At 43.9% G+C, this 23,949-nt stretch overlaps 1 protein-coding gene across 1 annotated transcript in view; it reads left to right on the top strand.

Moving 5' to 3' along the window:
• The window catches only part of Myo10 (myosin X), a 192,192-nt gene that overhangs the window by 49,750 nt on the left and 118,493 nt on the right, over positions 1-23,949 (top strand). The window lies entirely within an intron of this gene.

Raw genomic sequence — 23,949 nt, 5'->3', positions numbered from 1 at the left:
ACTTGCAGCTTCAAACGCCTCCTCCTCTGCTTTCCCCTCGTGGCTAGTTTTGCCCTGGGAAATAGAAAGGTCACATCTTCTCCTCCCAGGGTCTCACAGTCTTAGGCCCCTGCTGCTTCCCTGGCTACGCGTTGTAACTCAGGAGAAAGCTTTTACCAAGAGCCTTGGCCCTGTCCCACAACTGTGTCTTTTAAAATCTTTTGTGTGTGCCATATAGTGAGTAGGCATGTTCAGAATTTTTTTCATAGACTCACCGTTGTCTTGAAATTAGAACCACAAGAGGCACAGCTTTTGCAGGCTGGGCTTAGGAAGTGCCAGAGTTACCTGTGACTGACAGCCTGGAGTTGGTTTTCTAAGCTAGATGCCTTCTTGACATCTTTTCTTACAAAGTTCTTTGATGTGTCTACTGTGGAAGTATAGTGCCCTTGGTTTATCCACTCGTTCTTTGGCCCATCAGTCTACCCACCCAGTTATCCACCCATCATCTATCCATCCGTCTATTCACCCACTCACCCACCCATCCATCAGCTATCATTCATATACTAGACCCTTCATCTACAAGAGACTCTGGAGTTCATCCTTTTTTTTTTTTTTTGGCCAGTCCTGGGGCTTGGACTCAGGGCTTGAGCACTGTCCCTGGCTTCTTTTTGCTCAAGGCTAGCACTCTGCCACTTGAGCCACAGTGCCACTTCTGGCTGTTTTCTACATATGTGGTGCTGGGGAATCGAACCCAGGGCTTCATGTATAGGAGGCAAGCACTCTTGCCACTAGGCCATATTCCCAGCCCTGGAGTTCATCCTTTTATTCCTCAGGGCTTCTACCTTGCTCTTGATCACCCTAACTAACCACCTTTCTTCTTCACCTTCTCAGTGGACTATTTGGGTTCAGTGGCCCCAAACACTCGTTTGCTATTTCTGCAAATGGGATGCTCAGGCCAAGCATTTATTGTGGCCCTTGTTCAAAATACAGGCTCCTTGCCCCCATCAGATCTCCTGAGCCCAGGCCCCAGTGAACGCGATAGAGATCTTCATCATAAGAAACAGCACAGATGATTCTATTCACACGGAGAGAGAGAGGTGCTGGCCGAGCTTACCTGGAAGAAAAACCCTAATGTCTGTCTTCCTCCGGTCCTCATTCTTGTCCCTCTGCCCTGCTGTGCACAGCCAGCCTTTTATTTCACATTGGATTACTCCTTGTCCTGCCAGCCACGGGCTCTGGGAGAAGCTGGCCTTCTGGGTGTTATTGTTTTTTTCTTTGTGCCAGTCCTAGAGGTTTAAACTCATGGCACTGTCCTTCAGCTTTTATTGCTCACAATTGGCACTCTACCTTGATTTTGGAGGTGTTCCATTTTAGACCTGTGAGAAAGGAATTTCTCTTGTTCGTAAGCCACCCAGGCGGATGGTAATTTGTCATCGCAGCCTGCATGGACTAAGGCTGACTTGTTTCTTTTGTTCTCCTTGGGAAAAACCAGCATTGCTGGTAAGCGCCCAGGGTAGAGTGGTGGGCAAATCACTAGCAGCTGTCCCCTTGAAGAAAGCAGGAGACCGAATTGTAAGAGCAGCCTATCTGGAAGTTTCCATCTGAGCAATGTGTGTTTCTTAGGACTGCAGTGAAAGTGTGAATTGCTACTTTTTATTTTACACTATCTGATTTCCCCCCTGCATTTTAAAGTAATGGATATCTAAAAAAATCAAACTTAGGTTACTGCTAGGGATCAAATGGAAATGTGTAGTGTTTTGTTTTATGTGGACCATTAAGATTGAATATGATGCTCTATGCAAACGAAACCTCAAGTTGGTGGGGGGGAGTAACATCCAGGCAGCTGTTTGTATTGAAGTGACATGTGTGGTGACATGGCAAAGTCAATAATGTCTGTGGAACTGCTCCCGTGTTTAACCACACAGGAGCAGCAAGCAAGCCAGCGAGGGCCTCACAGCCTGTTTACAAGAAGGGTGGGTTTCTCACTATTTGGGAAAATCAACTGAAGAATATTTTTTAGCACGTGAAGATTGTCTGAAATGCAGGTTTCATCGTATTACATTGGGCCAGTTTCCCGCCCTTTCCTCGGCCTTTGCAGAGCTGAAGGGCCTAAAGCATCAGTCAGCTGCCCCTTTGTAGAAATCTTCCCCAATCTGATCTAAAGAGTCTATGAGCCTGGCAAAAAAAAAACACAAGTGGAGCTGTAGGTTGGGAGGTAGAGCGCCAGTCTCGAGCAACAAAAGCTAAAGGAGCGTGCCCAGGCCCTGAGTTGAAGCCTCTCAGACTGGCACAAAGAGAAAAACACAAAACCTGAGCAGCATCGGAACCCCCTGGAAGTTTTATTAAACATTCACGCCTGGGCTTCAACCTAGATTTTTGTGATTCAGCCAGTCTAGGGTAGAGCCTGAACATTTGTCTTTCTAGCACGCTCTTGGGATCAGTGGCTGGTCTAGAAGCCATGGTTTGAAAACATATTTGTTGGGCTTGGAAGGCTGTGTTTTGATGTTTGTTTGTTTTCCAAATCCATGTTCTGTACGTAGAAACATGATCCACGGTCTTCCTCCCAAAGGCTGTTCTTTAAAAACACAGGTGGTCAGTCACTCCGGCCAAGTACCTTTTTGGACTGCTGTAAACATAAAGGAACCATTCGCACAGTGTTTTGTCAGAAGCAAGACAGTCTGGAGAGCTTCGCTTTAAATACTAACACCTGTCCGTGGTTTAGTCTGTGGGGTTTTTTTTCCCCCAGGGGTTGTTTTTATAGACAGCCACTCCCAGGCACAGCAGAAGTAGTAAAGATGGTGCATTGTGTGTGAATTCCAGCCCAACACATTTCCAAGGAAGATCTGTGCCTTCTTGAACCATTTAAGAAACAGGCTTGTTCCTGCTTCTACACCTGGAAGTGTTGATACAGCTTGACTCTGATGCTTGTTGCAAAGGCTGTTCCATTGTGAACTTACCTTTTGCTATGCAAGGCTAATTCGTGTTCTTCTCTTTTGAAGAGGGTAGGAATCTGTATTTTGTAGTTGTTTGTAAGAGCACACATAGTTAGCTTTCTGTATGAGACCTTCTTTTATCCCATTGATTATACAAGCTGATAGAACAAAACAACAGCAATGAAAAACACCCAGTAGTCCAGGAACCACCAAGACCCCAGGGACTAGGGTGAGGCTATAGGGTGAAAGATGTAAAGCAACACTTAAGAGCGAGCATGAACAACCCCTATAGTGGGTTTTGTCCCACTGTGCCTGTGTGTCCCAGCCAGAACCCAGGACCTAAAGGAGACCCCATCTGTAGTGTTGGACTCACCTCTTCTTGTGCTTGAACCACTCATTGATAAACTTTAGCATATTCGCAGGAACAACTCCTTTGGAGGAAGTCTCTCTTTGGAATTTGGCCTTTAATATCCTTGTCCGTACATTTTCATGAGTTTGTTTATGATAAAAATCTTAGCTGTTTGGCACACTGCAATGTGTAAGATGATTTTGATGATTCCCATGAATTATTGAGTATGTGGGGGGGGGAGGGGCGGATATCTCCAAAGGGTTTTCTCCATGCAGAGTTTTATCGCTGAGATGTGCAGTCTCACAGAAAACTTCAACATTACATTTATAAATTCAGCACATGGCCTGTCTTAGAAATTCTGAAGACAGTGGCTTCGTTTCAGAGGGTAGGCTCCGCCTTTAATCAAGCTGCCCTTTGAGTGTTCCAAGTGGCTCTTGCAGTGATTTTGAAATAATGAATTGTGTTCCTGCGTCTTGCAGTGAGGGTAACAGGGTAGCTCACCCTGGAGAATTCAGCGGTATTTGAGTCTTCTGGAATGATCCGCTGTTGTGAAATGGATCCGTCTTCCTGCCATGTCAGAGTTCATGGAGTTTTGCCACTAGCATCTGCCTTGGCTCACGTGCACACAGCTAGTGACAGATGTTAACTGGCAGAGCCCCGAGTCGCTCAGCCTGGTGACAATGGCTTGCAACATATGCCGTCCCCAGTTTCAGGAAGCTTTTGTAACAAAGGACTCCCAAGAAACCTCGCCTCCTGGGATTGCTGCCAGCATGGCTTTGTAAAGGGCAAATCCTGTCCGATTAACCTAATTTCCCTCCCCATGCTGGTAGACAACCAGGGAGCTTACAATTGTAGCTCTTTTGACTTGAGCATTATTTTTTCCCCAGTATAAAATGTATTTATAATTAAAATTTGAAGATAACTCACTTCGATTTTTTTTTCCTACTCTATCTTTCTCCAGAAGCAGGACTTAACTTGCTTTTGGAAAATAGTCCATGGCCCTGGGCCTTCTTGGCTGGATGTTAGCCTCCAGAAGGCTATACAGCCTGGCACTGGTAGTTCATACCTGTCATCCTCGCTGCTTAGGAAATCTGAGGAACATGGTTCGTAGCCATCCCAACAGCTAAATCTGGGAGATTCTTATCTCCGGTTACTAGCACAAAGCCAGAAGTGATAGTGCGCCAGCCTTGAGCCAAACAGTCAAGCAAGAGTGCTAGTAGGCCTTGAGTTCAAGCCCCAGTACTGGCACCAAAAACAAAACCAAAAAACACACACCAGATCTTTTAGATGTCTCCTCTTTGGGACATTCGTTGCAGGGAGGTAAATGCCTTGGCGAACACAAACAAGGCCTGCTATCAGAAGAAAGCTAGGAATATGTGTCACTGGCTCATTGCTCTGTTGGATGCAGATCTTAAAATGGTTTGCAGATGTTTTCTGTAGCTAAAAAGCAAAAGCAACTAAAGCTACATTTTAGCACCTGGGATTTGATTAGTTAATAACTTTCATAAGTTTGTCCAGTGTCTGAAATGCAAAAGAACAGAGGCTTATTTGCGCCCTAATTCACTCACTCAGAGTGCATCATTCGCTCTGAGTATTTCCAAGGATTCATGCAGTTGACACTATAGTAAATTTGGGAACATTTTCATTACATTTTCATTAGTTGGTCTCCCTCCAGACCTCCCTCCAGACCTTTGCAACCACCTGTAGTTCTGCCTATTCTGAACATATTGTATAAGTGGACTTAGGCGCGTGTGACCTTGGTGTTTGGTTTCTTCCACAGAGCTTGGTGTATTATGGCCCACGTAGATGGCCCATGCCGCAGTATTCCATTCTTTTTTGCGGCTGAATAATATTCCATTTAAGGGAAATGCCAACTTTTATTTAAGATAGGTAGTCTTTTAAATTAAGGAAGAAACAGAGCACAGTGGCTCATGTCTGCAATCTAGCTACTCAAGAGGCTGAGATCTGAGGATCGCAGTTCAATGCCAGCCTGGGCAGGAAAGTCCGTGAGACACTTATCTCCAATTACTGGAAGTGGCGCTGTGGCTCAAAGTGGTGGAGCACTAGCCTTGAGCAAAGAAGCTCAGGGATAGCGCCCAGGCCCTGAGTTCAAACACACACACACACACACACACACACACACACACACACACACACACCCCCCGCCCCCCATTGAGGAAGAAAAGGATAAAATTGAAGAAGGGCTAGCCCCATATATAGCCAATTCCTACAGGATTCATAATAGGAAAACATTTTGATTTGTAAACTTAAGATCAGAATTATAGTTAGGAACAATGAGAAATCTTACATGCTTAAAAAAATGAGGACTTTTTTTCCCCCTTAATCACTGTTTCTGAGGCAGCTGGTAGATTGGTAAGGCGTAGAAAATGAGCCTTGCTGGAAGCCCCGAAGTAAGCACATGGGTTAAGTATGTGGTTAGGAAGATGCTACGCACTGAAGAGGGTTGACGCCGACCCTTACATAGAGCGCTTGGCCAGTTCCTGTCCACTGGGCAGTCTGGATGGGAGAGGAGGGTGTAGTGGATAGGACATCGTGGCGGCGGGTGGGGTGACAGTTTTTGAGGGGCAGCCAGCCTCTGGTCCGCAGGGGACAGCAGGAATGCTATAGGTGGGACATCCCAGGACTGCCGCATCCTCTTCCTCCCGCTGCCTCAGCCTGAGCAGAGGAGAGATTGTCATGGCTTTCTCCTGGACAGGAAAGTGTCCTCCTCATCGAGAGGGAACTGTGAGTCCTGGAAGTTGTTTGGACATTTATTTGACAGTATTGTACAGCACAGCCTTTTAAATTAATTAATTAATGTTGCCAGTCCTGGGGCTTGTATTCAGGGCCTGAGCACTGTCCCTGGCTTCTTTTTGCTCAGGGCTAGCACTCTACCTAAGTCATTTTTAAGGAGAGAGGATGCAACCTCAATAGTAATGACCTGATAGCTGGCCACACCTTTGTTTTTCTGTAATGGAATATGGAGGCCAGGGCATGCTCAGGCGCACATGCGTTCCAGTACTCAGGGTTTGGGCATTGTCTTATAAGAACTTTTTCACTCAGGGTTAAGGGTCTACCACTTGAACCACAGCCCCATTTCTGGCTTTGGGGGGGGGTTGCTTACAGATAAAGAGTCTCAGGACATTTCCTGTCTGGGCTGGCTTTAAACCATGGTCCTCAGGTCTCAGCCTCCTTAGTAACTAGGATTATAGGCATGAGCCACTAGTACACGGTTTATATGATGTAGTTTTTGAGACCCTGATTTTAAGCAGTGTCCTGTATGGGCTTATTTCAGGTCTAAGGTAAGCACCAGTCCCATTTCTTCTCTTTTTGCCCCTCCCTTCAATTACTTCTTCTCTTCCTTCAAGTACTGCAGATTAGAACAAGGGTCCTCTTGACATGCCAGGCAAGTTCTCTACCACTTGAACCCCCCTCCCCCCCCAAAAAAAAACCCTTTTGTTGATATTTTGTTTTTGAGATAAGGTCTTGCCAACTTTGCCCTGGCTGTCCTGGAACTCTAGAGCCTCCTGTCTCCCCGTCCCTGTAACTGGGATTGCCAGCATGTACCACTGTGCCCTGCCACCATTTCATTTCTGGTTTTACCCTCACTTCCTACCCTGAGGGTGAGGGGCGGGTACAGTTCACCATTGTTCTCCTAAGCTCTTCTATAGCTGCCTGGCAAAGGCTTGTGCTGAAATTCCTTGAAGAAATCCCCAGAAGGCCTACACATTTTAAATCTAGTATTTATTGGAAGTTTAGAACAGGGAAGGCCTTTCCAGATGATTTAGTTTGGATATGTCTTTTCTATGTGTAACCAGACTTAGACCAGAGAGCTTAGATTCAGGTCCCCTAGGAAGAAATCAGAAGAATCTGGGGTGGAGGAAAGACTTGTTGTTTATAGCTCCGGCTTCACTGGGTTATGTGGTTTGTTTTGCTTGAGGGTAAGGAGGTGCTGCTAGTCTAGGCCTGGAAAAGAATACAGACAACTCCAATCCCTCCTGTTTTCCACCAACTGGGGATCACTACAGGAGGTCACAAAACCATTACAATATTTGATTCAGGCAGGCACCAGTGGCCTATGCCTATAATTCTAGCTATTCAAGAGGTTGAAATCTGAGGATCACAGTTTGAAGCCAGCCCAGGCAAAACAGTCCATGAGACTCTAATCTCCATTAACCGTCTCAAAGCTGGAAGTGGAGCTATAGCTCAAGTAGTAGAGTGCTAGCCTTGAGCAAAACAAAAAGCTCAGGGGCAGCACTCAGGTCCCGAGTTCAAGCCCCAGGTCTGGCACGCGTGCCACACGCATGCACATGCACACGCACACATGCACACACACAAATTGTTTCATGTCTGAAAGTCAGAGGCAAAAAAAAAATTGAGCTAATGTTTTATACCTGCTGCTTAATAAATGTTTATAAATGGAGGCATCTAGGATGACTCTGAAAATAAGCCCCTAAGTAATGAATGGTCTAATTTGCATATGCATGACACCTAATTTACATGTGTTCAAAGAAAACCTTTACTATACATGCCTGATTAGAACAGTGTACTGTCATTTACTCTCCTGTGTGGCCTGTAGTTGGTACTTTTTGTTCCTTGGTGATTTTTTTTTTAACTTTTTTTTTTGCCAGTCCTGGGGCCTGAGCACTGTCCCTGGCTTCTTTTTGCTCAAGGCTAGTACTCTGCCACTTGAGCCACAGCGCCACTTCTGGCCATTTTCTGTATATGTGGTGCTGGGGAATCGAACCTAGGGCCTCATGTATATGAGGCAGGCACTCTTGCCACTAGGCCATATCCCCAGCCCCCTTGGTGATTTTTTGAACCTATAGTTAACTTCATTGCTCTTCATGTGCCTAAAGTTATATACAGACTTGGTTTCGATCGAGCTTTACAATGTGTTGGCTGTCTGCTAGCCATCCATCCTAGCCAGCAATCAGCAAATCTTTCCTGATTTCTTCAACTAAATTAGCCAGCGATCTGATACATTGACATACCTATTGAAACTTTGTTTTTTTAAGTTTCTGTTATTTGGCTTGGACCCATTAAAGCAAATTAAAGAGAAATCCTAACTGTAGTTTGCCAAGTTGGAAGAGTCTAGAAAAGTCCCTGGCTGCACAGGACCACTGAGCCTTGAGAATGAGGTCATGTATGTGGACGCTCCCCCCCAAGCGCTCTTTCTGGTTCTTCAGATATGTTCGTGGATCACATTTTGAGCCTTGTGACCCTAGTAGAAGTGGAGCTGTGGCTCCAATGACTGAGCACTGATCTTCAGCAAAAGAAGCTCAGTGACCTGAGTTCACACTACAGTATAGTGCAAAAAACAAAAAATGAAGCAACCCACTATTGCCCATGAGATCTAAAGACACAAAAAGCCACCAAGGAAAGCACAACCAAGAGGAAAACACAAAACAGAAAAAAGCAAAAGAAAGCTGTAACCAGCACTGGTGGCTCACACATATAATCTTAGCCACTCAGGAGGCTGAGATCTGAAGATTATGGTTCAAATCCAGTCCACTCTGTCCCCAATTAACTAATAAAATGTTGGACTAGAGGTACATCTCAAATGGTAGAGTGTCACCCATAAGGGAAAAAGTGTATTGAACAAGAGACCCTGGTATTGTCCATCAGCTGAAAAAAAAAAATCCAGAAGATCACAGTTTGAGGCCACCCCAGGCAAAACAATCCTCAAAACTCCATCTGTAAAAATAGGCAGCAAAAAGCCATGTTGGAGGCATGGCGCAGGTGGTAGAGCGGCCAGCCCCAAAAGCAAGCTGACCAACAGTGAAGTTCTGAGTTCAAACCTCAGTCCCACTAAAAGCAGATACAAAAAGGATAGAATGACTGCTATGTTAAGGAAAGGTTAATAAACCAGTTAATTTTTTACTTGCCTAAAAGTCTTCCTTTTCATATTTCAGACTTTCTATGTTTAAAATGGCCATTAGGATGAGACTTGCTGAATAAATAGTTTAAATGCCAGTCTCTGTTACTTTGTGTAAAGGGAATCTAAGCCATCTGGACTTCTCATGCTTTCATTATAGGGGCTGTGCAGTCAGAGCTTTGTTTTGGGGTCAGAGCAGATGTTTACATCCGACTCTCTTCATCTCATGTGTATGGGTTGGCATATATTTTAGGAGCACTGAAATGTTGAAAAGATTTCAAGCCAACTTGGAGAAGAACAAAATAAATTGAACCAGTTGACTGGTTCAACTATTTTGTGAACAAGGATCCTCTGAAATAAGTACATTTATTTAACACCATTTGGATTTGTTGTTAATCTGGTCTTTTGGCCAGATGTTGAATGTATGTCCAAGTCATAAAACTACAATCTCGTTTCAACAAGAAGAGAATGTCCAGTGGTAGAATGTTCATGAAACTCCACAGCTACCTCGAAACACAGCCTCTTAACGGTCTCTTGGGTTTTCTTGCTAACTTGTAGGTTAGCAAGGTTGCTATTTTATTGTGCTAACGTAGACAAAGATTTATCATTCATAAATATTTAGCCTTAGCTGACATCTGGGTGAAACTGTTTTTGTTAAAATTGCGCCTGAACTCCATCTTTTGAGAGCATTTTAAGTTACCTGTAGAAAAGCCATTGTACTTCAGAATGAAGGTTAAATCCCCGTCCATTGTAGCAGTCAGCCTGGCACCGGTGGCTCGTGCCTGTAGTCCCGGCTGCTCAGGATGCCGAGGCTTGGAGGATCAACCTAAGCTGCAAAGTCTCAAAGACTCCATCGTGAATTAGCCAGCAAAACGCCACAGTTGCATTCTTCTTTTTGGTGATAATCAGATAATGGTGGCCTTGTGCCATTTGACTCCTTCACTATTTTAAGATAACTGGTGAGGCCTGTGTTTGAATCTGAAATGGTGGTGGTCACGTGGTCTGAGGGCAAGAAAGGGTTGTGCCTGCTGGTATGACTGTTGCTAGACACTACTGGACACTTGTCCCCTATTATAAGGTCATCTCTCTACATAAGACAGATTCTGCCCCATCATAGTGATCTCCCCCATTTCACACCCAGGAGTGACAATCACCCTTGGGTGATTTCAGAGTGGTTTTTAACATTGAAGCAAACTTGTCCTGCGTATAGTCTTATGACAAAGACAGAAATGTTCTAACAAGTCTGCTAGTAGTTTGGCTTTCTCTTTGGCCTCCCTCATTTCACTTTGAAAATGAATTACTGTCCAGCCCAGGAAGGCAGCTTGCCAAGAGCACTTTGCACCTGCTGTTCTTCAACACCTGGACTGTGTGAGTTGCTGGTTCCCAAGCCTATAAATTGCTACATTCAGGAATTCTAGGGAACCAGTGCAGTCCCATCTTTTATCTTGCCAGAAAAGGCATTTAATAAACATTGTCATTGTTTTACTGTGTGTGTATGTCTGTCTGTGTATGCGTGTGCACGTGCACACATGTGCCTGTACACACAGGCATGCATGTGTGCTGGCTCTGGTGCTGGAAGTCAGGGCCTGGCTGCTGTCCCTGAGTTTTTATCCTCAAGGCTAGCATTCTACCATTTGAGCCACAGCTCTACTTCTCCTCCCCCTCCTCCTCCTGCCCTCTCCTCCTCCTTTTTTGGTGGTGAATTGGGATAAGACTCTCATGGACTTTTCTTGCCATGGCTGGCTTTGAACCACGATCCTTAGATCTCAGCCTCCCGAGTACCTAGGATTATAGGCTTAAGCCACTGGTTAGGCACTGGCTTTCATTTTACAGAAGACAACTTGGCACATCCAGATGGGAAAGATGTGGTCTCAGAATAAAAGACAGCCTTTTAAACGGAAGAAACTAAGTTTGTTTTGTTTTTTAGCTCCATTGCGTTTTCCATTGGCTGCAGAAAAGTCATCTCAGTTGAGGGTTTGGAAATTTTTCAGGTAATGGAACAATAGGGATCGGTTGCCTCCCAGGCCTCAGTACAGTTTGTCGGCCTTTTCTCCGGGAGAGGCTTACGCCTGCAGCTGGCACTTTAGGTTATCCTCATAGTAATTTAAGATCTTGTTAATGCATCCGTTTACAGCATCTATTATAGTTTTTGGTAAGATAATCTAAATCAGTATGTTTGAAAAAGGACATGCCTTTGTTTGAAAAAATTTTATAGACATGTAAAGAGAGATGAGCAGAAATCCATGCCATCCCTCCCTCCCTGCCTCCTGCCCGCCTTCCCTTCCTCTTCTTGCCTCCCCTACCCTCCTCCTTTTCTCTACCCCTCCTTTCTTAGTAGTACTAGGATTTGAACTCAGCATGCACTTGATAGGCAGGAATTCTCTCACTCCAGCTCTTTTTTTTTTTTCATAAGAATGTCTCACGCTTTTGCTCATTAGACTGTGATCATCCTACCTAAACCTCCTGCGCGGTTGGGATTACAGGCATGAACTTTCATGCCTAGCCAGCCAGAAGTCTCTTTATTTCCTAACTACGATTTCTGTGAAATTTTTAGAGTTCTCCATAGCTTGATTTTATAAGTCTTGGTGTGTGTGTGTGTGTTTTTTTGCCAGTCCTGGGCCTTGAACTCAGGGCCTGAGCATTGTACCTGGCTTCTTTTTGCTTAAGGCTAGCACTCTGCCACCTGAGCCACAGCACCACTTCTGGTCATTTTCTGTATATGTGGTACTGGGGAACTGAACCCAGGGCTTCATGTATTCGAGGCAAACACTCTTGCCACTAGGTCATATCCCCAGACCCCATAGCTTGATTTTAAACCACTGGTTGAGACTAATCTACTCCTTGTAATACTCGCGAATGTTGCTATGACTTTTGCCAAGTTCTTGTTTGGCTTTATTTAGTTTTAGAGACAAGAAATAGTATACAAAGCGAAACATAAAGTAAGTGCAGATTAGGTACTAGAATCTATTCTTCCCCATTGTGTCCTGATTTGCTATGAGGCCACCTGTCCTTTTTGAAACACAATGACACACTCACTTTTGGCAGATGAATTTAACTAACAAAGTTGAAATTGAGTAAATTTTCTTGCTTCCTTTAAAAAAAGCATTTTTTACCTTTAAATCTATGATTACTTTCATAACCATGTGTATGCTCTTTATAAAAAAAGAGAACTAATAAAACAAATTATTCAAGAAAGTAAAAGGGATTAATCTTGTAGCAATTGATACCAAGTTTTGCTTTCAAGAGTCACTGTTCTTGGCAGGGCGCAGTGACTCCCACCTGTAATCTTAAATACTTGGGAGGTAGAGATTGGGAGGAAGATGGTGGTTCAAGGCCAGCCTAGGCATTAGATTCAAGGGACTTCATTTCAATTAATAAAAGCTGAGTGTAGAGCTATACTCTTATCATCTCAGCTACACAAGAAGCATCACTACGAGGGTCACCGTCCCGGCTGGCCTGGTCAGAAATATAAACCCCTGTTCAGAAATAGCTAAAGCAGGGGCTGGGGATATGGCCTAGTGGCAAGAGCGCTTGCCTCTTATACATGAAGCCCTGGGTTCAATTCCCCAGCACCACATATATAGAAAATGGCCAGAAGTGGTGCTGTGGCTCAAGTGGCAGAGTGCTAGCCTTGAGCAAAAAGAAGCCAGGGACAGTGCTCAGGCCCTGAGTTCAAGGCCCAGGACTGGCAAAATAAATAAATAAATAAAAGTGCTTTATGTTTGGCTGGGAATATGGCCTAGTGGCAAGAGTGCTCGCATCGTATACATGAAACCCTGGGTTCGATTCCCCAGTACCATATAGAAAAGGCCAGAAGTGGCGCTGTGGCTCTAGTGGCAGAGTGCTATTCTTGAGCAAAAAGAAGGCAGGGACAGTGCTCAGGCCCTGAGTTCAAGGCCCAGGACTGGCAAAAAAGAAAAAAAAAGAAATAGCTAAAGCGAAAAAGAAAAAGGGCCAGTAGCATGGCTCGAGTGATAAAGCATCTGTCTAGCAAGCAGAAGACCCTGAGTTCAAACCCCAGTACTTCCAAGTATAAGAAAAAAATCTCTTGAATATGAAGATGCTCAGAAAGTGAACAAGTGATACAGAAACTGAAGGGGCGTTGTTCATGCCTGTTGTTGGTTTTTCTTGTAATATATGTGAAATCTTACCAGCCTAACCAGTCAACTCCAGATAAAGAATTAATTATTCAAAATAAAAGAAGTGGATTGAATTGTTGGGAAGGACAGAGTTCTTCAGTTTTATTGTGGAACTGGGGAGCTGAAGGGGGGAAATACATGGATGGTGGTTTGTAACTAATCAGATGCTGACTGGTTGACTGACTAGGACTCCTCACCTACCTTGGGCCAACTTTGCCTCATTTTTTTTGTCAGTCTTTTGTTTGTTAGGCAGAATTAAAATGAAGCAATCCGAGTTAAGTGTTTAACGTCCTTATGTAATACCATAATTAGTATGTATTGGTGGCCTGTCCTTACTTAGCCTTCCTAAGTTAACTTGTCCAAACTAGTTTTGATGCTATTAATGAACTTCAGAAGACTTGGGAGCCTCTTGGTGAATCGTTAACTCTCCATGTCCTATGACTGGCTTCAGTCCTCAAAAAAAAGCAAAAGGAAAGAAAGAAATTCCGAGCCACCAGCAGTTTCTTACACCTGTAACCTGAGCTATAAAGAAGAAGATGGAGATCAGGAGGATGGCAGTTTAAAACAAGCCCTGAAATCTTAACAGTAGTTGGGCCTGGTAGCATGTATACGTCATCTCAGCTACACCAGAAGTAGATCGATCACAGTCCAGGCCTGCCTGGATATACATAGCAGACCTCATTTGAAAAAAAAAAAAATCATTAAAGCAAAAAGGGTGAAGCGTATCTCAAGTGGTAGAGTGCTTCCCCAGCAAGCTTAAGACCCTGAGTTCAAACCCTAGTACCACTACCACCAACAACAAAATTATCTTTGCCCATCACTGAGTGTTTAATATGCTGTTGATACAGTTGTAAAATACTGTTGCATTTTAACTTGATTTTTAGCAGCAGGAAGGCAAGAGTGTCTGTCTTACTATCAGAAAGTTAGATGAAGCCAGGTGCTGGTGCCTCATGCCTGTAATCCTAGCTACTCAGGAGGCTGAGGTCTAAGGATTGGGGTTTGGAACCAGCCCAGGCAGGAGAGGCAATAGGAGACTCTCATCTCCAACAGACTACTCAGAAAAAGCCAGAAGTGATGCTGTAGCCCAAGTGGTAGAGCACTACCTTGAGCAAAAGAAGCTCGGGGACAGCACCCTGAGTTCAAATCCTGGGACTGGCACCCCCCAACCCCCCCCCCGAAAGCCAAGAAGAATGTATATTTGGACATGCGGACCCTGATGCTACCCATAGCCTGTACCCTGGCATCGCATAGAAGGTCAGCTGACTCTTGTTCATGACTGCCACTGTTAGATCAGGTGACCTCCAACAAGTTACTGAAGCTCTCTGCTTCTGAGTTTTGGTATTTGTAAAATTGGGATAAAATTTCCCCCTCCCAGAGGGCTGCTTACCAGATACAAGGTCACAGAGGTAAGCGTTGCCACACATAGACAGATACTTATTTGCATATGCCACTAGATATTTATGCATAACTGGAGCCTAGGGCTGGTCCCGTGATGTAGGGAGGTCAGTGCTGGACCTAGTTGGCTGGGTCGGCAGCCGGCAGCCAGGCCAGCAGGGAATGGGTTGGTGAATGTGTGGCCTGAGGCTCAGGGTAGAAGCAGGGCGAGCAGAACTGGAATGCATAGGAGAATTTTCAAGAAAAGGGACCTTGACAATGTCACCAAGGAGCCGGGGCTGTCAGATTGTGAAGTCTTATCTCAGGAGCAGTCTGCACTTTCAAGTTCTTAACCCAGTACCCTCTGACCGCAGCCTCCTGAGCCGGGGGAGTGGCCATCATTGCATATACTCTGCAAAGGCTCATTTTCTAAGCTCAGTGACAGCTAGAGTAAGAGGGATAGGCCTGCTGGACAAGCTGCCCAGCTGGAGGGCTGGGAAGGAGCCCATTGCCCCTGTGCCATTCGTCTTTTTCTAGAGCCCAGGAGCTTTGATGGTGGTACTTTGTTGGTGGTAGTACTGGGGATTGAACTCAGGGCCTCATACTTGGAAGGCAATCTCTCTACCACCTGACCCATACCTCCTACCCCTTTTTACATTAGTTATTTTTGGAGGGAAATAACTTGCTTTGGCCTGGGCTTTGAGCCTCCTACTTTCTGTGTTACTAGAGATGACAGATGCCTGCCACCGTACCCAGCCATTGTGCTTCCTGCATAGCTGGGATAACAGGTGAAATGGAGTGCTGTGGACTTTTATACTTGGTCTGACCCCTCCATCCACCAATCTTTACCTCCCAAGTAGCCAGGATCATAGTCTTGAACAACCGTGCCTGGCTGGCTCATGGTGGTTCTTTTTAAAGAAGCTTCCTGCTGTCAATTTCTTTTTCCACTCCTTCCTCTCATTTATCTGTTTGCTCCATTTTTGTGCATCCCTGCATACAGGGTACAGAGTTGGTGCATTTTGAGCAAAACTACTTTTAACAAAGTGGCTAAAACGATGACCTAAGCCTCTATCACAAATCAGAGATTACACTTATTTAAACATTGCTAGGTCTAATGTGTTTGTGTATGCAAAGGGTTCCTATGAGATTTGCCACCTTAGCATTTTGCCTTATGATGTGGAGCCAGGAACACACTGGCCACCTAATTTTCTGTTATTATGTAACACACACACACACACACACACACACACACACTACATACCTACAGACAGATTAATCTCATGCCTTCCATGATTGACTTCCCTTTGCCTAGTTACCCGATAAGGTGCTAATGCTGCAGGGTACGGCTATAACTGGGGTGGGGAGAATATAAGCTACTGTGTCAAAAAAAAAAATCTCCCAAGCCCTCAGTCCTATAAGAGTTAGGAATAATGAGACCATGACAAAGATATCATGTGCTTTATATTATTAGGCACACTAATATTAAAGAAAAAGCTCATTAATGAACCACATTATGTGAGAGCACGCGGCTTAGAAGTCAGCTTCCATTGTGAGCGCTCTGATAGGATGGGTCTCTGTTGGAGAGAGCCTGAATTAGGGTTTGAGTCCTGGCCCAGAGGGCTGCTGGGCGTGATGGTCTGGGAAACTTACAAAACCTAACTTTTCTGCCTTGGAAAAAATGTGAAAATGGATGGGAAAAAAAACCAAAACCTTTCAAATGAAAGTTTACCTCTAGCTTTGCTATTAGATGCAAGCTCATGCATAATTGAAAAGGTATTAAATTTGCTAAGACAAATTTTAATGGCAGGCTTAAGTCAAGGACATTTAAAGCCATTCCCTCTACCCTAAGTCTAGAAAATCTTTCCATTGAATTTTATCCCATCTGACAGACTCGTTCAATTGTTGTTGGCAGTCTGTTCTGATGTTTCTGTTCAGAAATCCTCACTGTTGTCTTAATAAGCTTGGCTCAACTCACAAAATAATTATCCTTTTTGCATGGATTCTTCCTTATATATTAAGACTAAATGCATCCGAGCTGTGTGTTGTTTCTGAATATGTTTCCCAGATTTGCCTTCAGGATAGTGTAGGCAGCTTCTGGACACGTTTGTTGTATTGTTGCCCTTGTGTTGAATTTCTGTCTGTTTCTCATAGATTGTTTTGAACTCTTATTGGTTAAAAAAAAAAAAAGACTCGTTGCTTTACATATGAGTGTACTGCCTGGTTTGGGTTGTGCTGCACTGATAATTAGAACATCCGTCCTAGAGACATCTGTGTCTTTGTATAGTTACCCACCCTATGCCAGCAGCAGCGTTTTCTTGTTGTAAGTACTGAAGTAAGTATTTTAGGCTTCTTTTTTTTTCTTAACACTACTGTGGTTTGAAACCTGGGCCTTACCCTTGCTAAACAGGAACTTTACCACTTGAGTCCCACCCCGCAGTACTTTTTTGCTTTCACTATTTTTCAAATAGGGTCATCTTGAATTTACTGATGATCCTTGTATGTACACCTCCTACAGAGCTGACAAGCACACATCACTATGCCCAGCTGTTTATAAATTGAAATGGGAGGGGGGAATCTTACAAAGGCTGGGCTAAACCCCTGATCTACCTGCTCAGCCTCCCCAAAGTTAGGATTACAGGCATGAGCTATTGTGTCTCACTTTCCACAGGCCTTCTAAGGCTGGAGAGAACTCAATCAAGTGTATCAAGTGATCTCACAGGACTCATGTGCTAAGCTCTCCTGTTCTAGTCCTTCTTTGTCATTGCTGTATTGTAGTCTATTGTACGCAAGCTGACCAAAGATGGTCAGAGCTGTGCTTAATCCTGGTTTTTCTCTAATACGTATCTGTCCTGCTTCTGTGTAAGCCTGCAGGGGTCCCTACTACATACACTTAGTGCCTACCTTGTGAGTGTGCTTTTAAGTCAGCTTTATTGTACTATAGTTCATTTACCATAGAATTCAACTTTCTTCAAGTGTACACTTCACTGGTTTTTTTTCTTTAGTGTATTTACAGTGATATAATCATCAACACAAGAAATTCTAGACCATTTTTCACCACTCCAAAGGGAAGCCCTCCCCATTAAGAGTCAATCTGTATCCCTCCCCTCTCCAGCCTCTGTCATTCACTAATCTGTTTTGTGTCTCAATGCATTTTCATATTTGGCACATTTCATATACATGCAGTTGTATCAGGTGTGGCCTTTTGTGTTTGTACTCTCTGCACTGTGTTTTCAGGGCTGATCTGTGTTAGAGTGTATTAGGTATACTATACCATCCCTTTTCACAGCCAAGTATCATTCTTTTATGTAGGTAGGCCACAGTGGGTTTAGTATCTGTTTATGGACATGTGGGGCTATTCCTAGTTTTTGGCTAGTAGGAGTAATACTAAAACGGACATTTGTGCAGACACGTGTTTTCAGTTCTCTGGAGGATTCATTCGTAGAAGTGGAATTAGTGGGTCATCTAGCAACTCCATTTAACCTTGTTAGGAATTTCAAGACTGTTTTCCCAAAACATCTGCATCCTATTACATTCCTGCCAGTCATGTGTTAACCCATATACTTTTCAGAAAGGTATGTAGCTATCAAGATAGTAAGAGAACAAGAGATTATTTTTTTCTTTTAAGAGTTTCTCTATGTAGCCCAGGCAAACTTCCAGCTCTTGACTTTCTGTGTCAGCATCCTGAGTACTGGGACTATAGGCATACATCACCACACCCAACTGAGAATTGTTATTCTTATTTTCTTGTGTCTGTATTAGAGTTTGAACTCAGACCCTGGGTCAGCTCCACTTCCAGCTCTTTTGGTAGTTTAATAAAAATAAGAGTCTCAGACTCTCCTGCCTGGGCTGGCCTCCAACTATGATCCTCAGATCTCAGCCTCCTGAGTAATTAGGGCTTTCAGGCATAAGCCACTGATGCCCAGCTACAGCTGCAGTATTTTTTACTCAGATGGCTTCTGCACTGTCTCCAGAAGTGTGTTTTGCTTTCAAGAAACCTGTGATTTTCAAGACAAATTAATTTTTGAAAGGTAATATTAACAAACACTGGGCTACTTGTGTCATTCATAACCTGGACTCTTTGGAAGGCTGTAGTTGGATTCCAACTCATTTCTTTAACCATTGGCTCCTCTGGCTCTTACCTGTTTGGACCAGATTTCTGGTACAAAATGTTCAGGGGTTTTAGATCTTTGACATGGTTAAATATTTACACGCAGACATTAGTGTATTGTTGACAAAATGTTCTTTTTCTGCCTGCTTGCTTTGTTCACGCTCTATAGATTAGGAATGCTGTCTCAGTGTATGGTATTAATTTTGTCCTGTGTTACTAGAAATACCGTATCAAACTGGGGCTTGAACTCAGTGCCTGGTGTTATTCCTTCTCTTTTTCTCTCACTGCTAATGCTATATGACTTGAGCCACACCTCCAGTTCCAGCTCTTTGCTGGTTCATTGGAAATAATAAGATTTGTCTACCCAACCTGCCTTGAGACTATAACTCCCTTATCTCCGCCTCCTGAGTAGCTAGGATTACAGGAGTGAGCCACCAGTGCCTGGCAAAATATTTTTTACTATTTTACAATTTTATTACTATTTTACAATTACTTGGTTACCTTCTCTCCCTCGCCTTTTCTTTCTGGCCATCTGACTTCTGTCCAGTAGTGCACATAGTGTTATCCTGACTTTTTGACAGATATTCTTGGCAGTGGGATGGGGGTAGCACATAGGAGAAGTGAGGTAGAAAACCACCTCGTGTCCCAAGGTGCTGCGTGGTTTTAGACCATATATTTATCTTTAGGATGGTGTGTTTTCTTCTCCTTTTTTTGTAACATGAATTTGAGCCAAGCTAACCTCTTGTCCTCTTTGCACATTTTAAACAACTAGACAAGTCAAGAAATTACTTTGGGGTTCAGCCTGGAATCTGGAATCATTCAGAATCTGTTTGTCCACTGGATTAATAAGTGCCTTGCATGCTATCTCTCAATTCTTACTTACCACTTGGAAATGTGCTCATCTGACATGAGCCATGTTGGAAAAACACATAACAAATAAAGCTAGAGTTCCTCAAATTGATTCTTAGGATTCCTAAACTTGATCTGTGTACACATATTTGGCTCACATATGGCTTTTTTTTATTGCACTGAAGAGCAGCCAAAGGATCATTGTCCAGTTATTCATTTTAAGACAGTTTCCAAAAAAGGCAGGAGATGAAAAAACGTTGACTTAGAGCTCAGCCTTTGGAGTTAGGGTTGGATGATGAATCCGAGGTCCTCAAATGATCGCAGAGCCATTGGTGGGCAGCTGGCGTCTGTCTCTTTAGTAGACGGCTACTGGTGCCAAGCATCTGACAAAGCAGAGGTGTGCTGGCATTCTCCTGTCTACATGCCGGCCCTCGTGGGCGTGTCCAGCAGCCATGCTGCTGACCGTGTGGCCACTGTGATTTGGTCCTACCCTTCCACCCGTCTGCCCATACATAGCTCCAGACCCTCCTCATGCAGCCCCCAGAAGTTAGGCACTTTGCCAAAGGAGCTGAAAGCCTTGTCCCCCTCTCTTAGTAGCTGGAGATAAGAAAGATATCACTATAGGGTGCTGAGTGGCAGGACCGTCTTTGCAGGGCCAGTAAGGGACCAGGAGGCAAAGCCCTCCGGGGAAGGCATGCCCCCCGTGGAGTTGACTCTCACAGGGACTTAGGTCACTGCCACGGCTGTAGTCAGCTTGGCAGGGGCAGGCAAGGGCACTGGAGGAAAAGCATGCTCAGGAATTGATACTTTATGTTGGAAGCCACTGGACACAAAGCGTGGGAGACCTGCAGTCCAGGTGGGATCAGATAACACTGCTGATAGCAGGGTCATGACTAACCGAAATATTTAAGCTGCTTCGTCAGCACCAGGCCTCCGCTGAGTCCTGTGTGTGCACAGTTGTGCTCCGTGCACAGGGCAGGGCAGTGTTTGATTGTCCCTGTATGGGGACACTGGCACTGAGAGGGAAAAGGGACACTTGCTTAGCCATTGAGGCTTCCGACAGGGTTCAAAGCCACTCAAACCTGCAGCTCCGACTTGACCAGTTTCTTCTTTAAGGAGAAGAGATTCTATTAGCTATTTTGTGGGAGTAAATATCAGCCAAAGAAATCAAAGCCTTCGCTCTGAAAATAGCCTGCAATTCTACATTGTCAGTGCCAAACAAAACTGACATTAAAACTGGTAATATACATAGATATATATAATTTATAAAATGCCATTAAAAATAAAACTTGTGTGTGTGTGTGTATATGTGCACAATGTGTGAAACATTAGGTTTATGCCACAGGATGCTAGAGGCAAACAGCTTGAGTTGGGAGGTAGCCTCAGGGTCCTGCCTGTTGGTGATCTGAGTACCCAGCAAGGTGCAGTCAGGGGGGACAGGAAGGGGAGGTAAGTAGGGTTCAAGATGGGATTGGTTCTCCCATCTTTAGGCTTTGGAAGTAGTTGCCTGGTTTCTGGCCCGCAGCACTGCCAGGCAGTGAAGGAGTCGAGTTGTTCCCCGAGCCTGGAGCTAAGGGGCCTGGTTTTGGTTTGGATGCTGGCAACACATCAGGCGGAACTACAGGTGTGGGGAGAAGTTCCTTACTTACCAGAGTTCAGTCCCTGCCGTAGCCCATGGAGGGCTGCAGGCCTGGGACCGAGGAGAAATGGGGCACCTGGATTAGAAGAAGGACTAGAACCCCAGCAGGGAGGTAAGGCACTCCGAAGTGAGGACTCCACCGCAGGGCTCCTAGCGCCTTGGGCTGGGCTTCCTGGGCTTCTCTTTTCGGGACAGTCTCTGGGTTCGAACTTTCTGTGGTATGTGTAGGCCCCTGCCTTTCCCTAGCTCAGTTCCTGACTGTGGCGGAGCTTATTGTGCATTTTCCCCCTTCTATTGTTGTTGTTGTTTTTGGAAAGGTATACTACTTGGTTTGATTGTTTGCTTATTTGCTTTTTTTTAGTGCTTTTTCACTCACAGATAGCACTCTACCACTTGAGCCACACCTCCACTTCCAGCTCTTTGATGGTTAATTGGAGATAAGCGGTTCATGGAGCCCCCCCCCCCTCCCGCCCGTCCTTGCTGGCTTTGAACTTCAGTCTTCAGATGTCAGCCTCCTGAGTAGCTAGGCTTATAGGCATGAGCCACTAGTTGCCTGCCTTACGTGCTTATTTTAAAAAACACAAAAAATCACTTAAATCCATTGTAGTCATCTAGATCCATTCTTTAGAGTATCCTTTTTTTTTCTAGAAAGGTGTAAACGCTTTAGGCAAAGTTTTATAGGAAAGTTATTAAAAAACAATTTAAAAATGCCGACAGACTTTTGAGCCATTATGGAGTTCTGCTGTATTTTCTTCCAGTCTGAAACATGCTTGGGCCTTTTCCTTGAAAACTTGTTTTTCTGGATGGGGCATATCCACTCCACCCTCCTGCCTCAGCCTGGCTCGCGTGGCACCCTCCTCCTCCCCATCCCATCTCACCTTAAGGATGTCTGAGTCCAAGGAACTGCTGGAGAGAGCAAGACCTAGGCTCTGCCCCCCGAGAGACGGTGGGTCCCTGCACTTGCTTGGAACAGTTCCTTGGGACGGGTTTGGGCCAACTTTTGTGGCTCGTGGCAGAAATGCCACCGCTCAAGTTTTCATTTTTCTCTAGAAATATAAAACACGCCACTTGTCATGGCCAATGAAAAACTCATAGATTGGTATTTTTTGCCATTCTTAATGTGTGCAATAACATACTATTTGTGGCATGTAGGCAGCTGGTTGATATTTAAAAATAGAATTCTCTGTCAAAAAGTTCTACAGATATTATTCTACACAATGCTTTTGTATGCATGCATGTTCACGCAGGTATGTATGTATGAAAGATGTATGACTTTTAAGTTGCTTATGTTCTTACCTTTAAAAAAAAACTTCAGTGATTGTAGTACAAGTTGCAAAAATAAATAAACAGCTACCAAGCAAGCCAGGTGCCAGTGGCTCACACCTGTAATCCTAGCTACTAAGGAGGCTGAGATCTTAGGATCTTGGTTCAAAGCCAGTACAGGTAAAGTCAATGAGACCCTTATGTCCAATTATCCAGCAAAAAGCTGGAAGTGGAAGTATAGCTCAAGTAGTACAGTGAAAGTCCTGAGTGGAAAAGTCAAATGAGAGTGCAAGGACCTCAGTTCAAATCCCAATACCAGAGGGGGGAAAAGCCCTACTAAATAGTAAGGACTCGTGACATAGCTCAGTGATAAACACACTAACAGAACACTGCTATAGAGTAAGTCTGTAAATACAAAGAACTCATAATTGAATGATTTCACTGTGTTTCTAAAAGTGGTCAGACTTTGGTGAATGGATGGAGCTTACTTTGCTGTGGTTAATTCTACATACCAAGTCGACTATGACCCAAGAACACTGAGTAGATCTTTGGAAATATATGTCAAGCTCAGTAATCAATCCTACAGCTATAAGGTCACCTCATGTGCTTGTTGTGACCTGCTGCTGTTCATGGAATCTTAAGGAGTACAGGTTATTAAATAAATGAATTAAAAATAACCCAGATTTAAATGACATATGTCTGGGTCAAGAGGGATGTTTCTAGACATTTATGCCATAATATATCCCAGGCTTTGAATAGGCATATGGAATATTTGTGATCAGAGTATGAGTTTAGGTAATACTTACATAATATAATACTTATGTTGAAGAGGTTTACTGTGAAGGTTTGAAATGACTGTCTGATTCACTATGAAATATTACATAAGGAGACCAAATTATGTTCTGAAAACTTAGCTAATTTCTTAACTATTATTGACCTGTACCATTGTGAACATATGCAGCGAAGTAAAATATAAATAACTTCTGTGAGTCCCAGAGGATAGTTAACTCTTTGACTGATGTCTTCTAAGAATAATAGCAACTGTCAAATGCTTCCTTATGATCTGAAGAGAAACTGGAGTATTCAAATGCTTCTTTTAGAAATATCTAAGTGATAGAAAGAGAATGAATTGAGGTGTGGCAGTTTTTACCTGTAATCCTTGCTACTCAGAAGGTGGAGTTTGGAAGGATTATATTTCCAGACTAGCCCAGGCAAACAAGTTCATTAAGAATATTCTGGATGTGACAGTGCACACTTTCTGCCTCTTCACGGAAAAGTCAATTTCATGGATTAAATGTAAGAGACAGTTAAGCATTCTAGCTATAATGGAAAGCATAAATAGGAGAAATTCTGTCCAGGTTGGCCTTGGTAAAAAGCAAAACTCTACTTTAAAAAAAAAAAAAACCGAAAGTAAATCAAGTGGTAGAGTGCCTGGCTA

The sequence above is a fragment of the Perognathus longimembris genome, chromosome 19, assembly GCF_023159225.1.
Source record: "Perognathus longimembris pacificus isolate PPM17 chromosome 19, ASM2315922v1, whole genome shotgun sequence".
In the NCBI taxonomy this organism is placed as follows: domain Eukaryota; kingdom Metazoa; phylum Chordata; class Mammalia; order Rodentia; family Heteromyidae; genus Perognathus; species Perognathus longimembris.
This window is presented reverse-complemented; position numbering and strand designations above follow the sequence as displayed.